The following is a 16,765-nucleotide window of genomic DNA, read 5'->3' on the forward strand; positions in this document are numbered from 1 at the left end:
GGTGGAACAATGATCCCTGTAGGGAATGTTTCCTGATTGTCAGGCTGGTAGAATGATTTCTATAACAGAGAGCACAGCCAAGCATTGCCCTTGCTGCAGCTTTAGGTAGGGAGTGGTGCACAGCCTCCATCAATGCCTACCCCACTGCAACTTTTCCAGTTTGTGTATCTTTACCCTAATTAGGACTCCTCCTGCATCGTCCCCCTTCCTGTCCTCCACATCTTTACAGCCTCTCCAATAAGATCCTCAACCGTCTTTCCCCATTTCCATTCCCTGCCGTCAACCATGCCTACCGAACAGTTAATGGATCCTAATCATCTGGACTTTAACTCCAGGGAAATTTGCAGTTCCATTCATTGTCACTGCTGCTATGGGCACTATTGAGACCACAGAGCCTCTGACCAATCAAGTTGGCTCTTTCCATTGGAGGCTTTCTCCCAACGGCAGAGGATGGCTGGTGTAAGTGTCATTGCCAGCCTTTATTGGTGGGTACATAATCTCCTCTTCAGGGCCAAGACAGGACATCCAGGAAGCTGACAAATCCAACCTTATATCCTCCCTGTCTCTATTTCTCAAATCAAGATGCGTGAAGCTTGAGGTTCAAAACAGGGTGTTGGACTCATGCATTCAGCAGACTGAAACAAAGATTCCTCTAGCCAGGAGGATAGAAGAAGTCATAACTACTGAAGTGCTAAGTGTAGCCTGCGACATAATAAGATGCAACCTGCAGAATTAGAAAATTATAGGGAGCTGTGATGTGAGGGTTAAGTCTGATTGGGTAATATGCTTCTGAAACAATATCAGAGGAAATGTTGCAACATCGTATGAACATACTTGTTTGCTCACAGTCTGTGGATGTGAAATTACTCCAATGTAGTCCTTGAACAAAAGTCAATCTTCTCATTTGAACAGACAGTGTAATAAGTCTACATATGTACTCAACATACCACAAATTGAAGTGGCTGAGGATATGGCAGAGTTTAAATTTTTGTACTATGAGGTCCCACTCCAGAGACATGAGCACAATAAAAAAGCCTAGCATTGTCAATGTAATACTGAGGGAGTGCTACATTGTTGGAAGCACCATATTTCAGATGGATTATTAAACCATGTCTCTGTCCTCTCAGGTTGATGTAACAGAATCCATAACTAATCCAAGTGAATACGAATGTCCTGAGGAAGGGTCATCGGACCCGAAATGTTAACTCTGACCTTTTCTTCACAGATGCTGCCAGATGTGCTGAGCTTTTCCAGCAACTTCTGTTTTTGTTCAAGTGAACGTGAGTTGGGAGAGTTGGGTGGTTGTGAATTCTCTCCTGTCCTGGGCCAGTCCATCAATCAATATCACAAAAATAGATGATCTGATCATGATGTCATTGTCATTTCTGGGATCTTGCTTTCTGCAGGCCAATGGAGCATTTCCTTACATTTATATCTATAGAGTCAGTCATGGAGTACGGTTATTGAAGCTTTGCAGTAAAATTCTCCCAGAGGTTTCTCATCAGCCTGATAGTTTTGCCCAGCCACTGCCTGCCATTACATGTCAGCCAGTTATTTGATTTGGGAGATCTTTATTGCTCAGGATATACATCATTTCAATACTGGGTTCCTTGTGCATCTTCTCACTGCTAGCTCTCAAGATCTCATCAGCATAAACGGAGAGGTTATTGAGAGTGCAATTGCAACGGGTGGTTGAGGTTTCACAAATTTCTGGCTCAGAAGAACAACATGGGAGATGACTGCTGTTCTCATCTTCATAAGATTCTTGATGCTGAAATTTTGCTTGTGTGCACTAATTCAGGACTATGCTTAGGTGTATGAGTGAATCGCCTCGCATCGCTCATTGAGAGGGGTTAGCAATGCTGTTTTCCCATAGGAACACAAAGTTGTATTTAGCTTCCCCATTTAAATGTCATTGACATTTCCCCTTTAAAGGAGTGATCCAAACAGACAAAGTTAGGCATTGTACATAGTAAGTGAGTGGGATTGAGTCAAGAAGAGTTGTGGAAATGTTTTAAGTGACAGTGAACTGTGATGCAGTGACAGTATAGTGCACAGTGTGAATTAGAGATTGTGATGCAGAGATAGAGAAGTGGGAGAATGGTGCATAGATTGCAATACACTTACTGCCAAAAGAGAAATGTCATTCATGGAGTGCAATACTGCATGTGACTGAGGGAGTATGGCTGACGGAATGTGACCCAGGGAGTGTGACTGAGGGAGTATGCCATTCTGGTCGCTAAATTACAGGAAAGATGAGAATGTCCTGGAAGGGTGCAGAGAAGATTCACCAGGATGCTGCCTGGGATGGAAAACTTAAGTTATCAAAAATGGCTGGATAGGCTTGGGTTGTTTTTGATTGAATGGAGAAGATGGCGATTTAATTGAGGTGTACAAGATTGTAAGGGGCACAGACAGAGAGAATAAGGGGCAGCTGGCTCCTTATTTGAAGGATCAGTCATGAGGGGACATAGGTTCAAGGTGATGGGCAGGAAGTTTAGGGGGGTTGTGAGGAAAATTTTTTTTTAACCTACAGGGTGGTAACAATCTGGAATGCACTGCCTCAGAGGGCGGTAAAGGTGAGTTGCCTCACATCCTTTAAAAAGTATCTGAATCAGATCTTGTATATCGTTATTTTCAAGACTGCAGGTGAAGTCTGGTAAACGGGAATTATGTTGAAGGTCAGGTGTTTCTCACGTGTCTGTGCAGACTCGATGGGCCAAAGGGCCTCTTCTGCACAGTATAATTCTGTGAGTATGACACAGTGAGTGTGTTTATCAGTAAAAATTTGTTAAATTGGATATCAAGCAAATTAATGAAATTTAGCAGTTTTAACTTGTTGTTTTAGTTGTTACCCCCCAACCTACCCCACCCACCCTTTATTGTATGGAGTCCCGATTTTCAATTTACTTTTCCTGCTGTCAATCCAAAGGTATGTCACAGTTCTCTGGACTTTACCTTAATATTCAACTGTTTTCATTTGGTCCCATGAGTTAAGATTTTATGGGCGTCCATCCATTAGCATTTTGGCGATGAGGCACTCAATTTCTTCACAGATTGTGATATCTCAGCTACTTGTTCAGGCTGCCAAGGGGTACTCAATTGCCTTCATTGCAGCTTTCCAAGCTAACTTTGCTGGCTGCTTTCTGTCATAAGACTCTGTGACGCCACTGTATATTTCTTCCACCATGTCCAAAGCTGTGTTGTCTGCCTGCTGCCAGGTCTTGGAACATCTGCTCTGGATTGAGGAAGGAACTAACAGTGGAAGGAGAATGAGGATCCAGTGGTTATGGTCTACGTGGTTACTGACAACATTGATAGAATGAGGAAAGAAGTTTTGATACAGAAATATGATTAACCTGTGGCTAATTTAAGATACAGAACCTCAAAATACTAAAGTGTAGAGCGGACTGAATGTGATATTGTTTGATAAGACAGGACTGATTAAATTACAGTATAACAAAGGCACCTCTATGTAGCAGCGATCCCAATATGATTAAACTTCTTAATTTGAGGGAGAGAAGAACGGATTAAATATAAATGTTTAACTTAAATTTGAGGACATTAGGACAGAACTGGCGAAAGTAAACTAGAAAACTAGGTTAAAGGATAGATTCAATAGAGATGCAAAAGCAGACACTGAAGAAGATATTTTCAAATACTTAGAATCTTTCTTTGTCACTTCAATATATTTTTTCGAAGAAAAGGATGCACTAACTAATTGGCTAACTAGGAAAACTAGAGACAGTGTCTATCTGGCAGAAGGAGTATGTCATCCCACCAAGAAGAATAGCAGGTCAGTTTGGACAGAATTTAAGGAACACGTGTGTAACTGAGGGAGTGACACAAGGTATCTGATACAGGGAGTAAGGAACAGTAATGAATGACAATAAGATTAATATGAAAGAGGAAATTAGAATAGGAGAAGCAAAGCATCAGTGGTTACCTTGTTTTTACCCACAATTTGAACAAGCTTTAGAAGGTAAGGCTGTAATAGAAAAGTCCATCAAAAGAGTCTGGCATATGAACTTATTTCACAAAGGCTAGGAGGCTATGATCAGTATTTATCAATGTCATTCTGTAGTTGTGATGGATGATATACTTCAATGTTTAAGAGCCAGTAACATGCCAAGGTTTCTCTTCCCTTGTTACGTTATATGGTATTGATTTAATTTTCTGAAAAAGTATGCTAAGGGCTTAAATAAAACAGAACCATGAATGCTGGTGATCTGAGAGCAAAATAGAAATTGCTGGAGAAACTCAGCACATCTGGCAGCATCTGTGGGAAGAAAACAGTTAATGTTTTGAGACCGGTGACTCTTCATCAGAACTGTTAGTAGCTAGAAAAACCTAGTATTTATACTGAAGCTGAAATTTAGGTGTATGGCAGAGATGAGCTGACAGGTGGAGAGACCGAGCCCAGAGAGACAATAAAAAAGATGTGAAAGGGATGGATAAACAAGGATAGTGAATTCTCCATCCGTAGCCCCAGGTCTATATTCACTGTTCACAATATGGTCTCCTCTACAGTGGGGAAATGAAGCACAGGCTGGGTGATCGCTTCGAAACACACCTATGCTCTGTAAAAATGATGTTGAACTTCCAATTGCCTGTCACTTCAACACAGCACCATGTTCCCTGACCAACCTTTTTGACTCAGGGCTGCTGCAATGTTCCATTGAGCCTCAGCTCAAAGAATAACACCTTATTTTCTATTTGGCGACCCTGCAGACTATAGGACTCAGATCAAGCCCAATAATTTTAGACTCTGATTCCATCATTCCATTTTTTTTACCCACACCCACACTTCTCCTGTTATGGCTGAGCTGCTTTTAGCGCAGCCACCCATTGCCACATACTCCTAGGCCCATTCACATAGGCATAGACATTAAGCTCTTAAGAAACAAAACCAGAAGTTAATGAAAAACCCAGTAAATGTGGCAGCACCTGTGGGAAGAAAGCAGAATTAAGTTTTGAGTGCAGTGATCCTCCATCATAACTGTTAGTAGCTAGGAAAACTGGTATTTATGCTGAAGCCAAAGTTGGGGTGAGGTAAGGAGAAGGGGAAAAGTGAGTGAGTAGGTGGAGAAGAGAGAAAGAGAGAAATGAAAAGGGTAGGTAAACATGGTAATAATAGATATCAGCTAGGACAGAAGAAAAGCTGAATAATAGTGAAGTGGTATGGGTTACATTCAGCACAGCTCACCCATTTTCTCACTGACACCTTAGCTGCAGTATCGTGTACAGCTGTGTGTGCCACATTGTAGGAAAGATGTGAATGCATTGGAGAGAGTGCAGAAGTGATTCATGAGAATAGTTCCAGGACTGAGGAACTTTAGTTATGAGGATAGAACAAATAAATAGGGACTGTTCTCCTTGGAGAGAAAAAGGCTGAGAGAAGATTTGATGAGATTTTCAAAATCATGAGTGAGTTGGACAGAGTACATAGAACATAGAACAGTACAGGCCCTCCAGCCCACGATGTTGTGCCAATCTATTATCCTACTCTAAGATCAAATTACCCTACATACCCTTCATTCTGCTATCATCCATGTGCCAAGAGTCACTTGAATGTCCCTAATGTATCTGACTCCACTACCACTACCGGCAGCACAATCTATGAACACACCACTCTCCTGCTTGTAAGGGGAAGAAAAATAAGGCGGGGTATAGATTTAAAGTAATGTGCAGGAGAAGCAAGGTTAACACAGCGAGTTGTTAGGATCTGGAATGTGCTGCCTGGAAATGTGGTGGAAGCAGGTTCAGTTGAAGTACTCAAAAGGGCATTGGATGATTATTTTGATAGAAGTAGCATGCAAGGGATATGGGAAAAAGATTGGCACTTGCTAATGGACACTGGTACAGGCATGATGAGCTGTATGACCTCCTTCTGCACCATAATAATTCTGTGATTCCATAAAAATTCTTTAAAAGCTGGTATTAGAATTCAAGCAGATAAAAAAACAAAAGAACTGTGGAAACAAAACCAGAAACCAAAACCAAAATTGCTGGGAAAGCCCAGCAGGTCTGGCAGCATCTGTAGAGAAATCAGAGTTATTGTTTCAAGTCCAGTTCTGAGGAAGGGTCACCGGACCCGAAACATTAACTTTGATTTCTATCTAAAAAATGCTGCCAGACTTGCTGAGCTTTTGGAGCAATTTCTGTTTTTGTTTCTGTTTGAAATTAAAGCCACAGGTTCAATTGATGGCTGGGAATTTCCACTACCTGACATGTGTGATATGTTTAGCAAAAACTGATCACAGATTTTTTGTAATCCTGGCCAATAAAACATGTTTAAATATTTTCACCTGTGTTTTCCCAATACCTAAATGAATTTTGTGAGCCAATCATCAAACATTATTATGAAACTCTGATAGAACTACCCCATTTCTGAAGAAGGGTCTAGTCCTGAAACGTCAGCCTTCCTGCTCCTCTGATGCTGCTTGGCCTGCTGTGTTCATCCAGCTCTACACCTTGTTATCTCAGATTCTCCAGCATCCGTAGTTCCTACTATCTCCAGAACTACCACCTAATGGGTCACTGCCTAATCTTCATATGTTGGTGTTTGGGATAGCTTCCATTTCTTCATGAGTATGTCTTGCAAGTAATTACACTAAGATATAAGTTACTTAATTTCTAAGTATGCTGTTTGATATAACTCACTCAATTTAGGTTCCATTTGTTGAATCTATAGTAAAGAGGATGGAATCAACAGGCCAGTCTCATTCTCTCTACCTTTGCCTTTTTTAATTAGGTTTTTGAAAGCTAAGTGAATTTCCAAGTCACATCTCTTTTTACTAGACTTGTTCTATCCCTGTCTATTTCCTATTTACACAGGCCCAAGATCTAGACACAACGCAGTCAGGAAACAAAAACAGAAGTTGCTGGAAAAGCTTAGCAGGTCTGGTAGTACCTGTGAAAATAAAATGAGAGTTAATGTTTCTGATCTGGTGACCCTTCCTCAGAACTGACCTTTTCCAACAATTTCTGTTTTTGTTCATGATTTACAGCATCCGCAGTTCTTTTGTTTTTTATACAGCCAGGAAACAATCCGGGATGCTCCCTCTGCAACATCCCAGCTCTTATGTACCTCAACTGGTTAATCGTCCACCTTCAGTTAGGCCAATATTTTTGAACCAACCATGTCATTCCCAAAAATAAAATCAATTCCTTTGTTTGGGATTTTGTTTCACTACTCCTGCTATAACTTGTTCCTTTACTAAGTCCTCTTTCATTCAACTCTGTGTAATAAGACTGGTTTGTAACTTCTCTGGAAAACTTCAGTTCATATTCTCTCCTTCATTAAATTTCTGAGAGACAAATGGTGTCACCAATCAGCATCAGTGACAGACTTGCTCCCGTGCCTCTAAATATTTTTATTGGTCTACCTCTGCGTTTGGAAGCATCAGAAACTACCTGCTGTTTTGAAATAAAATATTCAGAATGTCTATTGACCATATTTTCTTTAGCAATATGCAAAGAAGAATTTTCTTGACTATCCTCAGTCATTGTTCCCTTTTTGCTCATTCTAAGGAAACATGTCTTTAATGTACTACTGTCACAGGTTTAACAGCCATTTTCTTGGTCATGTGCCCTTTTCTGAGTATGCCTTCGATATTCCTATGACTGCAATAGGTCTCCCGTTTAACTTCCAGCAATTAGCTTAAGTTTGTATAGTCTTATTACAGTGGAAGCATGTAAATTTCTTTAATATTTATTTTAGGATTATAGATGATTACCTCACTGTTTTATTGCTCAGCTCTCTTTTAGTTTGTTCTTTAAAACTAGTTTCCCTTTCACTTGCAGATTTTCTGTCCTTCCAAATTCCTTGAGGATTCCTTCATGACCATCATCCCGTTATGTCAGTGTCTGAGTGAAATATTATTGGGATCTGTCAGTACTGCTGCATTTGCAATAATTGTTAATTATCTAAATGATTCCCATGTATCTGCTGCCCTTCTTAGAATGGTAGTGGTGGTAGGTTTGAAAGGTGATGTCCGAGGAGCCTTGGTGAATTCCTGGAGTGCATCGTGTGGATGGTACACATTGCTACTACTGACTGTTGTGGTGGTGGGAGTGGATATTTGTGAATGTGATGCCAATTACACCACTGCTTTTTCCCAGACTTTGTCGAGCTTCTTGAGTGTTGATGAAGCTGCACTCATCCAGGCAAGTGGGAATATTGTACCTTATTCTTGACTTGTGAATTGTAAATGGTAGACAGGCTTTGTGAAGTCAGAACATGAATTACTCACTACAGGAATTCTCGCCTCTGGCCTGCTCTTGTGGCCACTGTATTTATATAGTGATAATGGGAACTGCAGATGCTGGAGAATCCAAGATAATGAAATGTGAGGCTGGATGAACATAGCAGGCCCAGCAGCATCTCAGGAGCACAAAAGCTGACGTTTCGGGCCTAGACCCTGATGAAGGGTCTAGGCCCGAAATGTCAACTGTATTTATATAGTGAGTCTGGTTCAATTCCAGGATGTTGATAGTGGAGGGTTAGTGATGATAATGCTGTTAAATGTCAAGTAGTTAGATTCTATCTCATTGGAGGTGATCATTGCCTGACTTTGAGTGGCTTGAGTGCGACATGCCATTTTTCAACCCAAGTCTGTATGTTATCCATTCTTGCTGTATTTGGACATGGACTGCTTCAGTTTTTGAGGCGGTGATAATGATGCTGAACATTGTGCAATCGTTAGTGAACATCCCAACTTCCTGTATACCACCCTCGGGTGACTGTGTGGAGTTTGCACATTCTCCATATATCTGCGTGGGTTTCCTCGGGTGCTTTGCTTTCCTACCACAGTCCAAAGATAAAGAGGTGAGGTGGATTGGCCACGCTAAACTGCTCCTAGTGTGCGGAGGTGTGGAATCTGGGAAATGCGGGGTTGCAGGGATAGGGTAGAGGGTTGGGTCTGGATGGGATGCACTTCAAAGTTTCAATGTAGATTCGATGGGCCTAATGGCTTGTTTCCACACTGTAGCGATTCTATGATATCTGGACTATTTCTAAATTCTTCCATTGTCATGATTTCCTTTGTATTCTTCAAATGTTTCTCCAAATTCAGTGATCAAGACCACTGATTCCACAGTGTTTCTTTTTCTACGTATTTTACACACAGCTGATTAGATTTTTTTCTTGTGTTCCTAAATCATTATTGATAATCTTCAGTGATATTGTCATCAGGTTAAGTATTGCCTCTTTGAAAGTTTCATACTCTGCAAATTGTTCTTGAGATAAACAAACATACACATTGAGAGCTGTACCTGTCACATTCAGTGCTATAATTGTCAAACATCTTAACATTAGGGTCCAAACAACTTTTGGCCCCTTCATCTGCCCAAAGATCTTATCAAATGCAGTAAAATATCATTGAACTCCACTGTCAATAAATGCAGGATTAAATGTGGATTTTTCAATTCAATCAAATCCCTCACTGGAATCAGAATTATTCTCTGAACTACGATAACAAAGTGTGGAGCTGGATGAACACAGCAGGCCAAGCAGCATCTCAGGCGCACAAAAGCTGATGTTTCGGGCCTAGAACCTTCATCAGAGAGGGGGATGGGGAGAGGGTTCTGGAATAAATAGGGAGAGAGGGGGAGGTGGACCCAAGATGGAAAGAAAAGAAGGTAGGTGGAGAGGAGAGTATAGGTGGGGAAGTAGGGAGGGGATAGGTCAGTCCAGGGAAGACAGACAGGTCAAGGAGGTGGGATGAGGTTAGTAGGTAGGAAATGGAGGTGCGGCTTGAGGTGGGAGGAAGGGTTAGGTGAGAGGAAGAACAGCTTAGGGAGGCGGGGACAAGCTGGGCTGGTTTTGAGATGAAGAGGGGGGAGGGGACGAGCTGGGCTGGTTTTGGGATGCAGTGGGGGAAGGGGAGATTTTGAAGCTTGTGAAGTCCACATTGATACCATTGGGCTGCAGGATTCCCAAGCGGAATATGAGTTGCTGTTCCTGCAACCTTCGGGTGGCATCATTGTGGCACGCAGGAGGCCCACAATGGGCATGTCGTCTAAGGAATGGGAGGGGGGAGTTAAAATGGTTCACGACTGGGAGGTGCAGTTGTTTATTGCGAACCGAGCAGAGGTGTTCTGCAAAGCGGTTCCCAAGCCTCCGCTTGGTTTCCCCAATGTACAGGAAGCCACACCGGGTACAGTGGATACAGTATACCACATTGGCAGATGTGCAGGTGAACATCTGCTTAATATGGAAAGTCATCTTGGGGCCTGGAATTGGGGAGGGAGGAGGTGTGGGGGCAAGTGTAGCACTTCCTGCAGTTGCAGGGGTAGGTTCCGGGTGTGGTGGGGTTGGAGGGGAGTGTGGAGTGGACAAGGGAGTCACGGAGAGACTGGTCTCTCTGGAAGGCAGACAAGGGTGGGGATGGAAAAATGTCTTGGGTGGTGTGGTCGGATTGTAGATGGCGCAAGTTTTGGAGGATGATGCATTGTATCCGGAGGTTGGTGGGGTGGTATGTGAGAACAAGGGGGATCCTCTTGGGGCGGTTGTGGTGGGGGCAGGGTGTGAGGGATGTGTTGCGGGAAATGCGGGAGACGTGGTCAAGGGCGTTCTCGACCACTGCGGGGAGAAAGTTGCGGTCCTTCAAGAACGTGGCCATCTGGGATGTGCGGAAGTGGAATGCCTCATCCTGGGAGCAGATGCGGCGGAGGCGGAGGAATTGGGAATAGGGGAGTCGGTGGGCTTGAAATGGACATCAGTTTCTAGCTGGTTACCTGAGATGGAGACTGAGAGGTCCAGCATGGTGAGGTTTGTGTTTGAGATGGCCCAGGTGAACTTGAGGTTGGGGTGGAAGGTGTTGGTGAAGTGGATGAACTGTTCGAGCTCCTCTGGGGAGCAAGAGGTGGCGCCGATACAGTCATCGATGTGATGGAGGAAGAGGTGGGGTTTGGGGCCTGTGTAGGTGCAGAGGAGGAACTGTTCCACGTAACCAACAAAGAGGCAGGCATAGCTTGGGCCCATGTGGGTACCCATGGCCACCCCCTTTGTCTGTAGGAAGTGGGAGGAATTGAAAGAGAAGTTGTTGAGGGTGAGGACGAGTTCGGCTAGGCGGATGAGGGTGTCTTTGGAGGGGGACTGGTCAGGCCTGCGGGACAGGAAGAAGTGGAGGGCCTTGAGGCCATCTGCATGGGGAATACAGGTGTATAGGGACTGGACGTCCATGGTGAAAATGAGGTGTTGGGCGCCAGGGAATTGGAAGTTCTGGAGGAGGTGGAGGGCTTGGGTGGTGTCACGGACGTAGGTGGGGAGTTCCTGGACCAAAGGGGAGAAGATGGAGTCCAGATAGGTGGAGATGAGTTTGGTGGGGCAGGAACAGGCTGAGACAAGCAGATGGCCTCAAGGCCACCTACCTCCCCACCTATACTCTCCTCTCCACCTATCTTCTTTTCTCTCCATCTTCGGTCTGCCTCCCCCTCTCTCCCTATTTATTCAAGAACCTTCTCTGCACCACCTTCTCTTTCATCCTTTATTCTCAACTTCTCTTTTGAATGCTTGTTGTCTGATTTCCTTTAATCTTTGGAATGCAAGCTCTTTAAATTCCATTTTCCTGTCTTTTTTCTTTCTCCTTTCTTTTGTTTTTACTTTCTTTTGCTTTTGCTTGCTCTGCACTTGAAGCTTGAATATTTCCAATTTTCTTTCCTAACTTTCTTCTGTCTCCATTTGTCATCTTCTCAATTTCTTCTGAGTCAAGTCTTTCCATTTCTCATTCTTGAAGTCAAGGTTTTAACTTCTAACTGAATTCAAGTGGTGGCACGTCATTTTCAAGGCTTCTTCCTTTTAGTTCTACATGCTGGGTAAATCCTTTAATCATCTGATCATTGTCCAAGATCCTGCATTTATTTCTAACTTCAATTTATCCACTAGTTCTCAGTTTATCATCTGTCAAAGACTTTAAATAATCCATTATTTCATCCTTTATTCCCATAAAAGCTTTTGTAACACTGTGAGCTATTTTATATGTCCAATTCATGCAATAGACCTTCACAACAACCCTCAAAATTATCAGAAAGAATTCTGATCCTGCTCAAGCTCCTACTTTCATATGGTCTCAGCTGATGCTAATAATACTGGACAAGTCATATCCCACAATGAAACCTGGCTTGATAGACAATAACTTTAATATTTGTAATTATTTATTCTGGTAGTCAGTGATTGAAGTTGGTTGATGCTGTTCTTTTAGAATAGCACAGAAATTTATTTCACAAAAGAGGAGAAAGGAGAAACAAAAGGAGACAGTGAGAAAGGACTTAACCTGAACATCAGTACAATGTTCTTAGCTGTTTCCCAGCAAAATCTGTTGCAGACACTCAACCCCAGAGAAAGGTCTCTCCCAAATCAGAAAAAGGCTGGGGTGGAGGGTATGCTGTGAGGAAGATGCTGGAACAGTTCAGTGTGATTTAGACAAGTTGAGTGAGTGGACAAAGGCAAGGCAAATTCAGTATAATGTGGATAAATGTGAGGTTGTCCACTTTGATAGCAAAAACAAGAAGGCAGATTATTATCTGAATAGTGATAGATTGGGAAAGGGTGAGGTGCAATGAGACTTGAAAGTAAGTCACTGAAAGTATGCATGCAGGTGCAGCAGGTGGTGAAGACGGCAAATAATTTGTTGGCCTTCATTGTGAGAGGATTTGAATACAGGATCAGGGATGTTTTGCTACGGTTGTACAGGGCTTTGGTGATTCCTCATCTGGAGTATGCAGTTTGCTGAATCCTTCGAAGGTAGGACTGATGTATGGGGACAGACTGAGTTGCCTAGAATTATATTCACTGGAGATTAGAAGAATGAGGGGGATCTCACGGAAACCTATACAATTCTAACAGGATTAGACAGAGTAAACCCCAGGAAAGATGCTCCCAAAGACTGGGAAGTCTAGAACCAGGGGTCACAGTCTAAGGATACACGGTATACTATTTAGGAATGAGATAAGGAGAAATGGCTTCACCCAGAGAGTAGTGAGCCCATGGAATTCTCTGCCACAGGAAGCAGGCACGGCCAAAACATTGGAACAAAAACAAAGTTGCTGGAAAAGTTCAGGAGGTCTGGCAGCATCTGTGAAGGAAAAAACAGAGTTAATGTTTTGGGTCTGGTGACCCTTCCTCAGAACTCAGAAAGGCCAAAACATTGACTGTTTTCAAGAAGGAGACAGATATAGTTCTTAGGGTGAAAGTGATCAAAGAATATGGAGAAAGCGGGAACAAGATACCAAGTGAGATAAATCAGCCGAGATCATATTAAATGGCAGAGCAAGTTTCACATGCCAAGTGACTTACTCCAGCTTCTATTTTCTATTTTTAAACCCTTTCGTTAACTTTGGCCAGTTTTTATTCATTTGCTCTGCACAGACACTTGTATGATTCTTTTCTGGGTCCACTACCATGAACGTCTCCTAGTTCTGACAGCCTGAACTTTCTCAGTTCTAACAATGGAGATTTCTACCCAAACTCTAAAACAAAAACAGAAATTTCTGGAAAAACTCAGCAGGTTTGGCAGCATTTGCAGAGAGAAATCAGAATTAATGCCTTGGGTCTAATGACCCTTCAGACTTTTATTTTCTATTCAAACTATCCTGGCGTGGAGACTCTACAGTCTAGAAACTACTTCTGATTTCATTCCCCTGCTGAAAGTAATTGTTCGACCTCCTAAACTAATTCTGAGTTCTTCCAAACTGAAACTTTGCACTATCTGTTCTGAATTCAAAACTAACATAATTGCCTTGCCTGCAGTAACTTCAACAATCTACACATTTCAATTATAAACACAACAGAGGTTCTCCCAGGCAGTCAACTACAATCTTATAGTTTTTTGGGAATTGATGCAATTTGGTCATTATCCACATGACCATTTGATCTGTTTTTAAAAACTAACCTTCACAGAACTAACCTACATCTGCCTACCTTGATTTTGAAATCCAAATCTCAAAATACATGTTGAATACGTTTTATCACAGTGACTGCTGGAATGTTCTCCCGCTTTTTCCCAAAACATTTTAGGAACAATGTTGAAGCCATGGAAAAATTGTGGAGGACATTTATTGGAATGGGACCAGGGTGAGGGACTTCAGTGAATCTGGAGTGAGATTTGGAAAAGCCCTACAGACAGAGCTCTAGAGTTTTAGAGATCTACAGCACAGAAAAGGGCCCTTGAGCTCATCGTGCCGATGCCATTCTCAAATAACCACCTCATTACTCTAATTGCATTTTCCAACACTTGGCTATGGCTTTGTATACCTTAGCATTGTAAGTGTACATCTAAACACTTCAATGTTATGAGTGTTTCTGCCTCCAACACATTTATGGATAGTGAGTTTGCAGAATCTTACCACTCTCTGGATGAAAATGTTTTTTCTTACATCTCCATTAAATCTGCCCCTTACCTTACATCTATGTGCCCCCTCAACCCATTGATCATTGAACCCTCCACCAAGGGAAAGGTTTCTTCCTGTCTATCCCATTTATACCACCCCCCCGCAAGTTTTAAACATTTCAAACATGTTCCATCTCAATCTCTTTTGCAGGAAGGAAAACAACGCCGGTCTGCCCAATCTGTCTTCATATCTGAAACTCTCCAGCCCTGGCAACATTCTGGTAAATCTCCTTCCCACCCTCTCCAGTGCAACTGAGGCTAACAAATTCATGAGGACTTCAATTCAATTACGAGATCGAGGAGAAACTATCAGAAGAGGTTCAGTCACCGGAGAGCACACAGATTGATGAAGATCGAACATGAGGCTGTGAAGGAGGAGAATTGTTTTAAGGTGTGGGGAGTTGTTATCTGGGACACGCTGCCTGCGAAGGGTATTGGAAGCAGATTCCAAAATTGTACCTGATAAGGAAAAGCTGTGTGGAGACTTCACGGGATGAATTAGTTTTGAGTGTCGGCGTGTCACAGTCGGCCGAGTGGCTACATCCTGTGCCCTTTGAGTGTAAGAGAAAGGCCAACGCAAGAGAGAGGGAGGAAGACTGAAACCACGAAGTCTCCATCGGCCTTGCTTTAAATCCCTGCGTGTAATTGAGGTGAGGGGGTTTGAAAATGTTCTTTTGCGGGGTGGGTTTGGCTTTAAGAGGATGACGTAAGTCTGATGCAGGCTCCCTGTCTCAGAGCTGATGCTGTCCCTGTCTCAGGGCTGAAACTGGCTGGATTTCTTTGCCTCAATTCCTCCAGCAATTTGCAGGAAGCAAAAGGAGAGAAGGGGGAGAAGAATTTGGAGGAGAGAGAGGGGCGGGAGAGGCCCGTTAGATTCAATCTTGGGACTGTGCCATCGATTTCAGCTTTTGCTCCTTTCCAACTCCCTCCCCGAAACGATAACATTCCCACCTCCCCCCCGCTCTATCTCCCGGCCCGTCACATATTGCACCTCCCCCTCCACCCTCCCAACCTCCATCCCTGGGACCAGCCCCTCTGCAATGATCCAATGCAAAAAAATCTCTCCAGTTTTATCAAGTCACCAGAGGGAACAGCAGCAGCAAAAGAGAGAAATGCAGCTGTCCAGCATCAGCCCTCTATCAGGGTTAAAGATTGAAGTCTCCTGTTGGGAGTGAATCTCCGTCTCTCTCCCCGACACCCCCGGATTGGTATCTGGGGGCTTCTCCAGGGAGAGGTGAATTCGGCTTCTTTCTTGGCACTGAGACAGATTGAGTCCTTTTTTTTTACCTCTTACTCCTCCCGCCTCGCCTTCCCGTGCTGCCGGAGCAGCTGTGAATCTCCCCGGGTCGAGCGGAGCCTGTGGTCGCTGGTGGATCCGCAGCAAATTCCAGGTGAGCGCTTTCTGTAAATTGGCATCTCCACCGGGCACTGGGAGCTCTTTCTCTCCTTCTCCATCACCCTCTGTCTTTCTTTCTCTCCATCTCTCTCCATCTTCTTCTTTCTCTGTATGTCTCTATACCACTGTCGCACCAGGGGCTTTGCTGGGGGAGGAGAGGTTTGAGCTGGTTTGGGGCAGTCGAGTGTTCCATTTTTCGGTGTGCGCCTTATTTTCGCTCCCCATCCATCTCCGGCCGTCTCCCTCCCTCATCCCGTACCGCCTCCCCCTTCCATCGGCCCCTCTCCACCACATCTCCCCGAATCCCACTCCCTCTCACCACTTCTCCCTCCCGTTAGTCTACTCCCTCAATCCCTGAACGTTTCCCCAATATCCCTCCCTCAAACCCCCTCCCGATCCTCCTCTCACGCCCCCTCCCCGTCCTCCTCTCACTCCCACTCCCCATCCTCCTCTCACCCCCCCCACTCCCCGTCCTCCTCTCACCCCACTCCCCGTCCTCCTCTCACCCCTCCCACTCCCCATCCTCCTCTCACTCCCTATCCTCCCCTCACTCCCCATTCTCCTCTCATCCACCCACTCCCCGTCCTCCTCTCATCCACCCACTCCCCGTCCTCCTCTCACCCCCACTCCCCATCCTCCTCTCACCCCTCCCACTCCCCATCCTCCTCTCACCCCTCCCACTCCCCATCCTCCTCTCACCCCTCCCACTCCCCATCCTCCTCTCACCCCCTCCCACTCCCTATCCTGCTCTCATCCCCCCACTCCCCATCCTCCTCTCACCGCCCACACTCCCCGTCCGCCTCTCACATCCCCCCTCCCCATCCTCCTCTCACCCCCCTATTCTCCTCTCACACCCACCACTCCCTGTCCGCCTCTCACCTTCCTCCCCATCCCCCTCTCACAACCCCACTCCCTGTCCTCCTATCACCCTTCCGTCCTCCTTCCCCCCTCCCCGTCCTCCTCACCCCCCACTCTC

General features: G+C 44.2%; 1 protein-coding gene across 7 annotated transcripts in view; it reads left to right on the forward strand.

The window, feature by feature from the left end:
* Positions 1-16,765, forward strand: part of LOC125448620 (neuroligin-1-like) — a 404,881-nt gene that overhangs the window by 110,379 nt on the left and 277,737 nt on the right. For 3 of the 7 annotated variants that reach the window (XM_048524026.2, XM_048524029.2, XM_048524032.2), the window contains exon 1: positions 15,085-15,784. The gene's annotated coding sequence lies outside the window, so the exon portion shown is untranslated. Of the gene's footprint in view, positions 1-14,544; positions 15,044-15,084; positions 15,785-16,765 lie in introns of those variants that run through there. The other 4 variants (XM_048524030.2, XM_048524031.2, XM_048524033.2 and 1 more) reach the window with 2 other exon arrangements.

Source organism: Stegostoma tigrinum, chromosome 45 (assembly GCF_030684315.1).
Source record: "Stegostoma tigrinum isolate sSteTig4 chromosome 45, sSteTig4.hap1, whole genome shotgun sequence".
Lineage (NCBI taxonomy): Eukaryota > Metazoa > Chordata > Chondrichthyes > Orectolobiformes > Stegostomatidae > Stegostoma > Stegostoma tigrinum.